The following is an 11,566-nucleotide window of genomic DNA, read 5'->3' as shown; positions in this document are numbered from 1 at the left end:
ACGACAAGGAGGATCGTGATGATGGACAGGGGCAAGGCGACCTCGGCTGCACTGGCGTATCCCCTTTCTGCTTCCGGCACACCCATCGAGCTTGTTCTCCGCCAACCACCACGCGTGTGGACCTATGATCTCATGTTCAAATCACACCGGCATTATGCAAAGTAGCAGGTACCGAGATGGAGTATTGGATGCGATCTTAGCATACACCAACTGGGCTGCTGGCTCGACTCGAATCCGAGTCATCGATCAAGGCCCCGGGGCAAATCTTGCCGAGTAGAGAGACAACTGGAAGCGGTGCCGTGGAAGAGTAACCTTGCCCCTTTGAAGTGCTGAGCGGTAAACACAAACCCAATGTTTCGCTTCACAAAAATGAGCACCTACAACGTGATTATCAAATCATCAGACGCCAGAGGTACTCAACTCATGAGAAGTCGCCCAACCGCCTGTGGCATTGAGGCTAACAGGCTGGACGTTTTCGAATGTTCGTGCAACGAAAGCAAAAGGCCATAGCGGAACTCCAAGTTCCGCGAATGACTTGGGTCTGGTAGCTATGCAAGCCCGAAGTTGATCCGACATGTTCAGCGAGTTGGGGACCAAGCGAACGCGCCTGCTACGATGGTTGTAAAGCATACAGTATACTCGGAGAGGACCTCGGGACCATCGGGGCACACGACAGTTGGTTCAACAGAGTGACCAGCTGGATGGGTACCGAAACACATTCGTTGGGGTACTGAGCAGTTGCTATTCTTAATGGACCATACCCAACTTCGATCCAGAATGTTTATTGCTATTCTCCGGGCACACGGTGCGGAGTGCTCTTTCCGCGGTTTAATGGTGAATGAATTGCAATGAGTGACGATGTTGGGGTGAGGAGGCTTGGTGCATGCTGTTTATCGATTCTGGTGAGTTCGGATGCCGAGGTTGGGGCTGTGTGAAAGGCCACGCTGCAGCGTCAGACGAACGCTTCTCTGGTACGACATGACCGCTTGTCGAACCGAGAAATTCTTTGTATGATGCACTACCGAAACGCATTTTCTAGTCATCTACGGCTTGGCTATGCCCTTACTTAGAATACCTACATAGTAAAGCGCGGCATTGCTGCACCCACACAGGTCTGCGTTGCAGGTGCCGTCGAATCCGATGCAGCTGCAAGCGACGCGGTACCGCACTTGCGAAACACTGCTACAGCACGTCAGGCATTGATCTCCAAAGCTCCAGTTCGTCAGAGGCACAGCAACGGCCGGCAGCAGTTCGCGGGCGCTTCTCATGGGAGCCTTGGACAGAACGTGCTTTCGGTTCTTCCCGCGGTCCCGCTGTGATGTGAATTCGTGTTTGCTGAGACCCACAACCCACACTCGCCCATCCAGTGGCCGCGCCTATCGTGAGCGCCTCGCGGGCTACTTGTGGCAAAGAGTTGCAGGGCCTTTAGCTTAAATTTCTAGAATATCTAGAATATAGAGCTTATTACCTAAACAGCCTAGACTAACACTTAGTAGAATAAGATGCCTATAACTAAGTAATACTAATCTCTTAGGTCTAAGCTAGCAATTCTTATCTACTTTGCTTTACTCTTATTATCTTCTTAGATAGCAGCTCTTTAGATTTAGTTATAGGTATAAGCGTAGATAATTATTAAGTAGAAATCTAAATCTTAAGTAGTAACACTTATAGCTTAAAGAGCTACTAATTCTAAAGAGGTAAGAACTATTACTAGTACTCTAAAGAACGTATAACTAAATCTTTTATCTACTTTTAGAGGTATAGCGTTAAGTAAGCTAAGGCTTAAAGCTTTAGCGCTGCTACCTTTAAAGTAGTTAAAGCTTCTAAATCTTTTAGGCTTATAAAGTAGCTATTCTAATATCTTATAAGAGAATTATAATACTAAATACCTTATAAAGAAACTTTATAAGAGAATTATAATTTAATTATATACGCTTATTACTAATAGAGTAATATATTCTAAAGCTTTATAGTTAGAATATATATACTAAAATCTCTCTTAGTAAAAGCGTGCTTCTCTTGTTCTTTATACTTATATAATAATAATATTTAAGACTCTAAAGATTAAAGACGCAAGTAGCTTATATCTAATACTAAACGCTACGTTACTATATTACTACGTTAATACGCACTTCTAAATAATTTATAAGTTTTCTAGGTAATTATAAGTCTATATAAAACTAATCTCTTGCTAGTTACGTTGCCTTACTACCTTACTAAGAAGCTTTACTAAGTTACTTTATTATTACTATATTAATTACTTTCTATATAACTGCGTTACTATTCTAAAGATTCTATAAGCTACTCTACGTCTGCTAGAAGAGAGACTATTAGAGAGGCTATTTTAAAGGCTATCTTAGTAGCTATAGAATAAGATATTATCTATAATATAATACCTAATATTTTAAGTACTATAAGAAGCGTTCTAAAATATATAAAGAGCTACTTTGCTAATACTTCTATTAAAGCTTCTAAAGCTCTTATTACTGCTATCTTATAGATGTATTTACCTAGAGTAAGACTATTAATTTTTCTTTCTACTAGTCTTACTATTAAAGAACTTACTACTAATATATATAAGTTCTTCTACTACTCTAAGCTTATTATTAATATTAATTAGAGCTATTCTATTGCCTTAGATACGCTAGAGGCCTACGCTATCTATATCTATATATTTATATATAGACTAGTATTAACTATAGAACTAGGCTCTTCTATATTATCTAGACTTATTTCTAATACTATAAGATTATAAATTAGAGCCTTAAATAGAATTGTTAGCTATCTTAATAGTATATTAGATAATAATAAGAAGAAGTTTATAGATAGTCTCTTAAGTATTACTACTCTTAAGTAGATAGCTACTATAATAGCTATAAAGCTTTATAGTTAAGAATAAGTACTTATTATTATTAGATACTATCTACCTAGAGAGTTAATACAGCGTTGTATTGTAGTTAATAGAGAATAAATATAGCTAGTCTTATTAGCGTTATACTTATTACTGCATATTATATTATTCTTAGTTATTTCTAGTTGTTTTTAGTTATAGTATAAAGAAAGTTATATAGGCAAGTATAGAATAAGTCTAAAACAACTATATTACTATAGTAATATATACTAAATTAATATTAAAATTATTTAGTAGTTCTAAAAGAGACTAGCTTAAAGTTTTTTAACGTCTTTTAATATCTTTTAATATTATTTTACTATAAAGATAACACTAAATTAGGCTTAAGGCACTAAAGTGTAGATAATAGAATACTATATACTCTTAAATTTGTAGGCTAGAAGACGCTACTATAAATTATTAATACTAGTAGAATTTATATAGTTTTAGTATAGAGCGTAGATTTCTCTTTATCTTATTAGTAAAAGCTATATAATAAAAGTATTAAGTAAGCTTATAATATAAAGACTATAGTTTTCTTAAAGTAAGATTTTTATAATAAAAAGTAGAAGCCTATAGAAAAGAGGTATAGTAGTAGTAGCTTAGCTATAGTAGTATATTTAAAGTTTATAAAATACTAGTAATTAAGTCTTTTTAAGAATAGGTTTAAGGCTAGGTAGCTAGAGACAAAGTTTAGTAAGATATAGCTTTATCTAATAGGTAGCCTTACACGTAATCTCTATAAACTATAGAAAGAGTAAGCTTTAGGCAATTAGGTAGCTATATATTCTTTTTACGTCTTAAGGTTAGCTATTCTTAAGCTCTCTAAGGTTCTCTTAAACTCTCTAAGCTTAGTGCGCTCTATAACACGCACTAGAGAGGGGTTAATAGAGGTAGAATAGTATATTAAGACTATAATAGGTTAATATAGCTCTTTTATCTAATATTAGCCTATTGTTATATAATTGTTCTTAGCACTATAACTTGCCTAAATAGTCTTTAACAGCAACACTACTATCGTAAATATTAGTATAACAAGTCTCTATTATATATAATAGCTACTAGATTTAAATAAAAGTATATAATAATACGTATTAGCAGAATGTTTTGCGTAGTAGATCTTATAATTAGTAGCTACCTATAAGAAAAGCTATCTTTCTAATAATAATATATTATAAGCGTATTAATAGTAGTACTAATTAGTTTAAGATCTATATTATAAATAATTACTATCTCTAAGATATTACTTAAATGCTCTAACTATGCTAAAAGGTGTTAACAATAATAGTATAGTAGTCTTAATATTGTTCTGCATATAATAGTCTTTAAGGTTAATAGAGTGTTATTAGGCCTTATAGATAATAGTAAACACTACTAAATTATAACTTTAATTATAGAATCTAGATAGCTATTGTATAGATAATTACTACTATATAGAATATATAGTATTAATAATATATATATTATATAAAATATAGTAAAGGCAGTATATACAAAAATAATAGCGTCTTATTAGACTTATAATAGTGTATTCTTAGATTAACCTTACCTACTACTCTATTAAACTTACTGTATATAGAAGAAGCGTATAGCTATTACAAAGACATTATATAATAGCTTATTATAATATATTTATTATACTATCTTAGTGTAGCCTACTTGTTATAGCCTAAATAGTTATAGTAAGCAGAGCTAGCTACTCTGCTCTAGACACCTAGGCACCTACTAGCACTACTAAGATAGTTAGAGTAGAGCTTAACACTAATAAATAATATATATCTATAATAGTCTTTTATCTTTAGTACTATAATACTAGTAAAAGAATTTCTGTGTAAGCTACGCTACGTAGCAAATCTACATAATAATTACTCTACAATAGTGTTATAGATTAGAAAAGTAAAGAAGAGTATTTAGAGAAGGTTACTATTAAGATCTTAAGATAAAGAAGCTATATATATATATAGTAGGTATTATCGCTAGTAAATATAACAGACACCTAACTATTAGAAAGGTAGAAGAAAATATAGAAGACATAAAAGACATAACTAGGCTAGCCTAGATACTAGATATATAAGATATTATATTAAAAGTACTACTACTATAAGGCATACTTTCTGTAAAGCTATAAAGAACTATAACATACTAAAATAAATAAACTACATTAGGTATAGCTATAAATCTAATTAGATAAGAAGTAAAAAAGAAAAGGTATAGATATTAAACTTCTATATAGTAGAGGCGCAGAAACTTCGCGTAGATAAAACTATCTATCTCTACTAGGCATTTTATAGAGAAGAGCTTTATTAAGTAGGTAGATTAATATTATTAAAGAGCTTGTCTTTGCCTAGTTTTACCTCTAGTAGTAGAGAAAAACCTATAAGTTCTGCGTTTACAAAGTTAGAATAATTCTTAGAGGTAGATTAATTCTTATAGTTACAGGCTAGGTACTTTAAGCTCTAGGTTATATTAGCTATAGTTAGTTAGTGCTTTATAAACTCTAGTATAGATAAATATACGTTAAAGGCGTTAATAATACTCTTATAAGTATAAAGAGAATCTAGCTACTTCTTGCAACTAGACTTAGCGTCTAGAATTAGCTTAGTGTAAGCTACTACTATAATAAAGATACCTAAGAGTATATTAGCATGCATAACTATTAAAAGTGTAAACTCTTTTACTTACTCTTTATATACTATTTAATAATAGGCGTAGAATACTTCTAGTTGTATACGTTTGCTATAAAAGTAAAAACCTTATTAAAGTCTAAGACAGCAACTTTGTTGTTAATCTTTAGGCAGAGTTTAACTAGATTATAATAACGCTAAATGCTGTATAAACTACTACGCTTAAGTAGAGCCTTAACCTAAATCTAAAATATTAGTAGACGTCTATTATAAGTAGAGTAAGAAAGCTTACTTTTATATTTACTAGTCCTCTACTCTTCTATTAGTAGTAGTTACTATAGATCTTGCTTATACCTATCTCTATAATCTAAGCTATATTAGACTTTTTATAGAATTTGCTTAGTACCTTCTAAGTAATTAAGATAACTATATTAGAGTTAAGAGTTAGAAAGTAGTAAGGCTTAGTATACTACAGTAGAAGCTTAAGGCAGAATATAATGTCTTTAGATATATTGCGCATGTTCTTCTTAGTATATATGCGCTTAGAGAGTTTAGTAGTATTAGAAGGCTGTTAGATTTATTAGAAGAGAAGAGAAATAAAGAAGTATTTACTTACTAGTATAGTATCTACTAACTCTTTTAGACAAAGTTAATTAAATAGTTTTCTTATTAGTTAAGTCTTAATTGCCTAGCTTGCTTAAGACTCTAGAGAGAGATATTGCTATTACTTCTACTATTCTATTATACGTATAGCGTTGTTCTTACTTAACTTATTACTAAACTCTTTCTTATTCTTATTATTAGCACTACTTCTAATAGTCTTAATACTATAAATATTACTAATAATACTATAACCTTTTGCGTATATAGTGCTAGCCTCCTTCTTAAGCTTCTTAAGCTTTATCTTAACCTTAGAAGATATAGGTAACTTAAGTAGAGTAGTAATCTTAGTATTATTATTACTACTAGGTAGCGCAGAGAACTTTTGCGCAAAACTTAGAATAGATATAGTTTATAATTCTATAGTTTCTAATACCTGTAAAGCCTTCTCTTCTGCTAGCGCCTTTCTTGCTCTTAGTTTCTTAGTAATAGAAACTCTACTTGTCTTCTTGTCTTATATATCTTTACTCTTACTTAATACACTAGCTCTAGATAGTGCTAGTTATATATTAAAGTGTAGTGTTATAGACGTAGATAATTTTAATTAAGAGGTTTCTACGCAACGCAGAGTTATACAGAGTAAAGCTAATTAAGCGTTAAGAATCTTTTCTAGGCTACTATAAGAGCTACTAGATAGTTCGCGATTCTCTCTAGCTTTAGCAGTTTTAGTGCAGGCGCGCTTTAATTAAGCCTTAGGCTTAATAGATAGAATAACTTTATTAGCAGAGTTATTATATAGCTAATAGCGCGCTCTACGCTTATATAGAGTAGTTTGCTAAGAGTTTATAGTAGCTATTACGCAGAATAAATAGAGAAAGAAAGAAAGAAATAGAAAAGAAATAATTAACAAAAATGCACTTATAATAGAGAATATAAAGTAGCGTAGTAGTTATAGTAGTAAAGTTAAAGAATAGAACTAGTAGAGAATAATATGTCTAATGCACTATAGAGTAGTCTGTACTTAAGCTTAAGCTACTCTTTCTCTACTTAGTTTAATAGCTCTTTCTATAACTTCTACTCTACTATTACACACTCTATAGACCTCTCTAATTCTATAATATATTCTATACCTATCGCGTGCCTACTATATTAACCTCTTTATCTTTATAATATCTATATTCTGCTTACTATTGCGCTGTAGTTAATACAGGTGTTTTATAGTCTATCTATAGCCTCTAATTCTATTAAATCTAACACTACTAGATTCGCGTTCTCTATAGAGCCTGTAAGTATTTATTAAATCTATTTACTTTCTATTCTAGTAGAACATGCGCAAATGCGTACAACACTTTACTAGACTTACTTTAATATCTTTACTATCTACATTAGTCTATAAAAACCTATATACTATAGCTATATAATAGACCTATTTTGTACGCTATATATATAGACTTAATTAGAATACCTAGAACTCTATACTTCTCTTCTCTACTAGCTTTTCTAATTTAGCTATTATATTTTAGTTCTTCTACGTAATCTAAGTTGCTATCTAAGTAGCTAGCCTACTAAACCTTCTAGTATTAGAAATGTTAGACTTAGCTATATTGCTTCTAAACCTTTACTACCTAGCTAGCCTACTAATATATTAGACTTAGCTATATCGCTCCTAAACCTTTACTACCTACTAGCCTACTAGTATATTAGACTTAGCTATATCGCTCCTAAACCTTTACTACCTTCTAGCCTACTAGTATATTAGACTTAGCTGTATTTAATACTTATATCTTTAAGATAGATTTTCTAAAGTCTAAAACGTTAGAGTATGTACTAATATATATATATATCTAGGTTAACCTCTATTATAGCTACTCTTCTCTATTACTAGAGGTTGTCTAATACTTCTACTATATAATTCTATACCTTCTTCTACTCTTTAGACTACTAGGTCTATACTCTTATTAATCTAATTAATATACTCTATTATCTAGAATACTCTCTAGATTCTAAAAAGGTTAGTTTTACACTCTCTTTCTAGAAGACCTTAAGTAGATAGTATCTAGATCTACTAGAGCCTAACAAAGCCTTTCTTTATACCCTTAAACTTTTTCTTTTTCTTCTACTTCTTTATAGGTTATTAGAATTTATACCTTTTAGTCTTATATAATTTTCTAATGTATTTCTATATTATATAATATCGCGGCTTAGATATTATATTCTAAGCCTACTATAATCTAAATATTTAAGCTATTAGATTTTCTGCCTTTTTGCTCTATATAAACCTTAGGTTTCTTCTCTTTTTCTATATTACATAATATTATAGCTCTAATATAATCTTCTAAACTTTCTATAGTTTAAATATTTAGGCTAATATTTATACTATAGATCTATCTACTAATTCGGCTTTTGAACCTTAAATCTAATTCTTAATTCTACCTCTCTTACATCTAATATAGTTCTGTAAGGCCTATTTAATTAATATATTATATTACGCGACAATACTAGAGATAAAGACAATAAGAGAGGTAGAGATAATAGATCTCTAGGCTAATTATAGTTATAATTGCCTGTCTCTAACATGTCTAATAAGAACAACCTTCTACCTATACTAGCTAGAAGTAATAATAATTATAGGTTTGTAGTAGATATAGTAGTACTCTCTAATAGTGTTATAATAATAGATAATGTACTAAGGAGCTCTGCAGCACTGCATAAGGTTAACAAAGTTATAATAAATATACTCTCTATCTATCTTAATAATAAGGTTAAAGATATAGATATAATAGATAATCTAGATATAGACAACATACCTAAAGATAAACAATAAGAGCTTAGAGATACTGCCTTTAATAATAATAAATAGAATAATAATACATTAGAGCTAGAACTAGAATCTAATACTTTACCTACACTATAACTCTCTTCTAGAGCTAGAGAAGACCTAACTATAGAAGTTCTACGCTATCTACAACCTTTTACTATAATAGTTTTCTTTCTTATACTTACTATCTTTATTAACAAATAGAAGGTCTTACGCAAGATGTACTAAGACTTACACTACGTTCTTAGCCTTCTTAACTCTATACTAGTATAGGTTTTAACTCTACTAAAGTAGGTAGATACTATAAAGCGCGCTCTAGATAATTAACTCTTTCTTCTTAAGTAGCGCAAGAGAGAGTTAAAGCTTAACTAAACTATAGTGCCTATGTAGTTAAGCTAAATAGATAATATTTATCTATTTAATATGCAGAACGTCTTCTAGCGTATAGCTTACTTAACATCTATTAATAACTATAGGTATTTTAGTATAGCTAACTTTATTAACAACCTAGTAGAATTCTAGAAGTTAGAGTTGTAGGCAGCATTAAATTAAATAACAAGTAGAGAGTTTATAATAATCTATAAAGCGAGTAGACCTCTATAGCCTATTCTAGTATCTAAGTTTATTTAGTTCTTTAATAACGCTAATAAGTAATAATTAGAATAAGTTACTTCTATTAGAAGAGATAGAATAGCTAACGCTATTACTAATAGCACAAGTAGAGAGGTAACACTTCTTATTAATTATGTCTATGCGCTTAGCGCTCTTTCTACACATCTTTAGTAATTAGCTATATCTACTACACTCTTAATTCTCTCTATATAATAAGAGCTCTTCTTAGTTAAAGCTAAAAAGCTAATAAAGATTAGAGAGACACAACTTAAGCGCTAAGAACTAGATATCTTTCTTAACTATAGGTTTAGCATAGATATACTATATATATAATATTTCTCTTATAAATACATTATCTACTACGTCTTTATTAAATCTAACCTGCTCTCTATCTATAAGCTTACTCTATCTACTCTACACTATAGAGAGCTTAAGATTATTAAGTATACTTATAATAAGATACTTAAATAACTATATATATCTAACTATTACATTATAAGCTTTCTATATACAGCCTTTATAGATAGATTTAGCCTATATTATAATATACACTATTTAATTATTAGAAAGTACCTTTAATAGGCCTTTTTAAATAAGGCTAACTATAAGAGGTAGATTAATGTATTTCTACTAACGCTAGGCCTATTTAGCGCTAGCTAGAAAGATATTATTAAATCTTTAGTTTATCTAGCTAACCTAGAACTTAGCGTTAATATTAATCTAGATAATAGAACTATAATTATAATATGCTCTCTATGTCTTGTATACGTTAGAGACATACTTTAATAGTAGGCTAACACAGGTTATAAGAGTATAAATACTATATATTTCTACTAATTTTATCTTATTAGGTTAGATAATAAGGTAAACCTAAAGTACAATATTATTACAAATAGTTACTACTATAATAAAATACTACAAACGCGCTAGTATATAGTAGATAAAAGCTAGAGAGAGAAAGATATTATATTCTAAGAGCTTAGTTTATTAAAGAAACTATTACTACTCTTACTTCTTACCTCTACTCTTAACTATATTTATTTCTATCTACTAGACGCTACGTATAGCAAGTTTAAAGAAATCGCGCGCTAAGTTATTACGTATCTATTTAAAGATATATTAAAAACCTCTTTCTATAACGCCTTCGCTAGAGAGTTTACTACGCTTCTAACTCTACCTAGCTAGCTACGCAACTTATATATTAAGAGGTATTATAGCTCTTACTCTATATAGAAGTTTAGATAAGTAAGTATTATAATCTCTATAGTCTTACGTAAATAGCTTCTTCTAATCTATATTTAAAGGTAGTACCTAGAAGCTATTACTATAGTACTAGAGTCTTGTAAGAATAATACTAGTTATACAGGTATTAACTTTCTTATTTACTATTTTAGTATAATTGCTAAGTCTAACGTACTCTTTATAGAACTAGTGCTATACAAAGTAGACTAGAGTTAGGTATAGTTAATTAGAATTAAAAGCTATAAGTAATATTAGAATATCTTAAGTTTTGCTGTGTACGCTACTAGCTAAGTAGACTCTAACTAAGCAATTACTACTAGAAATTCTTACTTCTATTTCTTACCTAGAAGAGGCTCTATTAATAGTAAGGCATTAGACATAACTAATATACTTGCTAATAATATAATATTTAGAGAAGAGAAAGAAGTCTCTAATGTCTAGCTTACTACTAAAATAAGCAAGAGAATAGACGCTTAATAAGTAGCTCTTAAGCAAAAGCGCTAAACGCCTAATATCTACTCTATTCTTTACTTTATTAACATTATTATCTAGTACGCGTCTACTTTAAACATTCTAACCTTCTAAGAGAAGAATTACTACTAGTAAGTAAGATTATCTTCTTCTATTTACTCTAAGAGTTTTTAACTTACGTTCTTTTATATAAGAGCTAATTAAAGACGCATTTATATATAATGTTTAAATACTAATTTTGTTATAGCCTATTTAAAAACTAGGTTATACGTATAAATAACTAATGTATTACAAAAACGCTTATAGCTA

Source organism: Alternaria hordeiaustralica (assembly GCF_023758085.1).
Source record: "Alternaria hordeiaustralica strain BMP 2776 chromosome Unknown scaffold_4, whole genome shotgun sequence".
NCBI classification, from domain to species: domain Eukaryota; kingdom Fungi; phylum Ascomycota; class Dothideomycetes; order Pleosporales; family Pleosporaceae; genus Alternaria; species Alternaria hordeiaustralica.
The sequence above is the reverse complement of the archived record's forward strand: the minus strand, read 5'-3'. Positions refer to the sequence as shown.